This window comes from Arachis hypogaea, chromosome 10, assembly GCF_003086295.3.
Source record: "Arachis hypogaea cultivar Tifrunner chromosome 10, arahy.Tifrunner.gnm2.J5K5, whole genome shotgun sequence".
NCBI classification, from domain to species: domain Eukaryota; kingdom Viridiplantae; phylum Streptophyta; class Magnoliopsida; order Fabales; family Fabaceae; genus Arachis; species Arachis hypogaea.
In genome coordinates this window covers 78,408,110-78,412,454 of record NC_092045.1, presented here as the reverse complement: position 1 = coordinate 78,412,454, position 4,345 = coordinate 78,408,110, and the positions used below count along the sequence as shown (strand labels likewise).

Genomic DNA, 4,345 nt, shown 5'->3' with positions numbered 1-4,345 from the left:
ATGTCAGATGGACATCTTTTGGTCAACTGCTTGTATCTTTCCCAAGCTTCATAGAGGGATTCACCATCTTTTTGTTTAAAGGTTTGAACATCCACTCTCAGCTTGCTCAGCTTTTGAGGAGGAAAGAATTTATCCAAGAAGGCAGTGACTAGCTTATCCCAGGAGTCCAGGCTATCCTTAGGTTGTGAATCCAACCATATTCTAGCTCTGTCTCTTACTGCAAAAGGGAAAAGCATGAGTCTGTAGACTTCAGGATCAACTCCATTCGTCTTTACAGTCTCACAGATCTGCAAGAACTCAGTTAAAAACTGATAAGGATCTTCAGATGGAAGTCCATAAAACTTGCAGTTTTGTTGCATTAATGCAACTAGTTGAGGCTTAAGCTCAACGTTATTGGCTCCAATGGCAGGAATGGAGATGCTTCTTCCATCAAACTTGGATGTTGGCTTTGTGAAGTCACCAAGCATTCTCCTTGCATTATTATTATTATTATTTTCGGCTGCCATCTCCTTCTCTTGTTCAAAAATTTCTGAAAGGTTGTTTCTGGATTGTTGTAATTTAGCTTCTCTTAATTTTCTCTTCAGAGTCCTTTCAGGTTCTGGATCAACTTCAACAAGAGTGCCTTTTTCCCTGTTCCTGCTCATATGAAAGAGAAGAAAACAAGAAAAGAAAGAGGAATCCTCTATGTCATAGTATAGAGATTCCTTTATGTTAGTAGAAGAAGAAAGGGGTAGAAGAATGGAGATGGGGATTCGGATTTTTGGATGAAGAGAGGTGAAGAGAAGTGTTAGTAATTAAATAATTAAATAGAAGAAGAAAAAAGAAGGAAGATTTCGAAAATAATTTTTGAAAGAGAGGTTAGTAATTTTTGAAAATCAAAGACAAAATATAATTAAAATAAAAATTTAAAACCAAAAAGAATTTTTGAAAAAGAGGGGGAGAATTTTCGAAAATTAGAGAGGGAAAAGTAGTTAGGTGGTTTTGAAAAAAGATAAGAAACAAACAAAAAGTTAGTTAGTGATTGAAAAAGATTTGAAATCAAATTTTGAAAACGATAAGAGGATAAGAAGTTAGATAAGATATTTTGAAATCAAATTTTGAAAAAGATAAATTTTTTTTGAAAATGATAAGATAAAAGATAAAAAGATAAGATAAAAATTTTAATAAAAAGATATTTTGAAAAAGATTTAATTTTTAAAAAGACTCAACTAACAAGAAACTACAAGATAAGATTCTAGAACTTAAAGATTGAACCTTTCTTAACAAGAAAGTAACAAACTTCAAATTTTTGAACCAATCACATTAATTGTTAGCTAATTTTCGAAAATTTGATATAAAGATAAGAAAATGATTTTGAAAATATTTTGAAAAAGATTTTTGAAATTTTTGAAATTTATATAAAAAAAATGAAAAAGATATGATTTTTGAAAAAGATTTTGAAAAGATAAGATTTTTAAAATTGAAAATTTGAATTGACTTGTAAGAAACAACTAATTTTGAAAATTTTTGACCAAGTCAACCCAAAATTTTCGAAATTTTGGAGGGAAATAAGGAAAAGATATTTTTTTGTTTTTTTGAATTTTTAATTATGAAAGAGAAAAACAACAAAAATATTCAATGCATGAAATTTTTAGATCAAAACAATGAATGCATGCAAGAATGCTATGAATGTCAAGATGAACACCAAGAACACTTTGAAGATCATGATGAACATCAAGAACATAATTTTGAAAAATTTTTAATGCAAAGAAAACATGCAAGACACCAAACTTAGAAATCTTTAATGCATGGAAAATATGAATGCAAAAATGCACATGAAAAACAACAAACAACACAAAACAAGAAATCATCAAGATCAAACAAGAAGACTCGTCAAGAACAACTTGAAGATCATGAAGAACACTATGAATGCATGGGAATTTCGAAAAATGCAAGAAAAAATTTTTAAAGCGTGCAATTGACACCAAACTTTAGAATTAACACAAGACTCAAACAAGAAACACAAAATATTTTTGACTTTTATGATTTTCTAATTTTTTTTTGTATTTTTATTGATTTTTTTTCGAAAAACATTTTTGGAAAAACAAAAAATAAAAGAAAAAATTTTTGAAAAAGATTTTTGAAAAGAAAATTACCTAATCTGAGCAACAAGATGAACCGTCAGTTGTTCATACTCGAACAATCCCCGGCAACGGCGCCAAAAACTTGGTGGACGAAATTGTGATTTATACTTTCACACAAATCGAATAATTACACTCCTTGTGCTCGTATGGAATTCAGAAATTGGCACGAGTGGTCACAACTCCGTTCAACTAACCAGCAAGTGTACTGGGTCGTCCAAGTAATAAACCTTACGTGAGTAAGGGTCGATCCCACAGAGATTGTTGGTATGAAGCAAGCTATGGTCACCTTGCAAATCTCAGTCAGGCAGATTAAATTGGTTTATGGGTTTCGAAAATAGAAATAATAGAATAGATTATAAAAAGGATAGAAGACTTATGCAGATTCATTGGTGGGAATTTCAGATAAGCGAATGGAGATGCTGCATGGCTCAAGGACGCCTGCTCTCCTACTGCTTCTACTCAATCCTTCTTACTCCTTTCCATGGCAAGCTTTGTATAGGGGTTCACCATCAGCGGTGGCTACTTTCAATCCTCTCGGGAAAATGATCCTATGCGGCTGTCACTCGCACGACTAATCGTCTGGAGGCATCACCCATGGTTGATGGCTACATCCCATCCTCGCAGTGAAAACTAATGCTCACGCACTCTGTCACAGTACGGCTAATCACTGGTTGGTTCCCGCTCCTACTGGAATAGAATCCCTTGATTCTTTTGCGTCTGTCACTAACGCCCAGCACTTGCAAGTTTGAAGCACGTCACAGTCATTCATTACCGGAATCCTACTCGGAATACCACAGACAAGGTTAGACTTTTCGGATTCCCAGGATCCTACTCGGAATACCACAGACAAGGTGAGACTTTCCGGATCCTCATAAATGCCGCCATCTATCTAGCTTATACCACGAAGATTCTGTTGGGGAATCTAAGAGATACACATTCAAGCTCGGTTGCATGTAGAACGGAAGTGGTTGTCAATCACGCACGTTCATAAGTGAGAATGATAATGAGGGTTACTTATCATCACATTCATCATGTTCTTGGGTACGAATGAATATCTTAGAACAAGAATAAGAGAGATTTGAATAAAAGATAATAGACTTTCATTAATACTTGAGGTACAGCAGAGCTCCACACCCTTAATCTATGGTGTGCAGAAACTCCACCGTTGAAAATACATAAGTAAAAGAGGTTCAGGCATGGCCGAATGGCCAGCCCCCTGAAACGTGATCAATGATCTCCTAAGATGAAGAATAAAACAAAACTGAGACCAAAGATGTCTAATACAATAGATAAATGTCCTATATATACTAGACTAGCTACTAGGGTTTACATGAGTAAGTAATTGATGCATAAATTCACTTCCGGGGCCCACTTGGTGTATGCTTGGGCTGAGCTTGATTAATCCACGAGCTGAGGCATCTCTTGGAGTTGAACTCTGAGTTATGACGTGTTTTGGGCGTTCAACTCCGGATCATGACGTTTTTCTGGCGTTTAACTCCAGACAGCAGCGTGTACTTGGCGTTCAACGCCAAGTTACGTCGTCAATCTTCGAATAAAGTATGGACTATTATATATTGCTGGAAAGCCCTGGATGTCTACTTTCCAACGCCGTTGAGAGCGCGCCAATTGGAGTTCTGTAGCTCCAGAAAATCCATTTCGAGTGCAGGGAGGTCAGATTCCAACAACATCAGCAGTCCTTTTGTCAACCTTCTTCAGAGTTTTGCTCAAATCCCTCAATTTCAGCCAGAATTTACCTGAAATCACAGAAAAACACACAAACTCATAGTAAAGTCCAGAAATGTGAATTTAATATCAAAACTAATGAAAACATCCCTAAAAGTAGCTCAAACTTACTAAAAACTATCTAAAAACAATGCCAAAAAGCGTATAAATTATCCGCTCATCACTTTAATAATGGTGGAAGAAACGGGTTTAGCAATAGCAAGCCTTTTCCATCATCATCTCAGCAACAGACAGAGAATTCTGAGCAGAATCCATCTAGCTTAACAAATATAGTCTCTGATCTATCTAAGGCCACTCTCAGTTTCATGAATGAAACAAGGTCCTCCATTAGAAATTTGGAGGCACAAGTGGGCCAGCTGAGTAAAAGAGTCACTGAAACTCCTCCTAGTACTTTCCCAAGCAATACAGAAGAAAATCCAAAAAGAGAGTGCAAGGCCATAACCTTACTTGGTGTGGCCAAACCTGGAGAGGAGGAGAAG

General features: G+C 35.7%; 1 non-coding gene across 1 annotated transcript; it reads left to right on the top strand.

Annotated features, from left to right (window-relative positions):
• LOC112719186 (small nucleolar RNA R71) lies at positions 1–104 on the top strand. The gene has a single exon (XR_003161497.1). It is a non-coding gene; the product is annotated as a small nucleolar RNA R71 (small nucleolar RNA).
• The last annotated feature ends 4,241 nt before the right edge of the window (positions 105–4,345 follow it).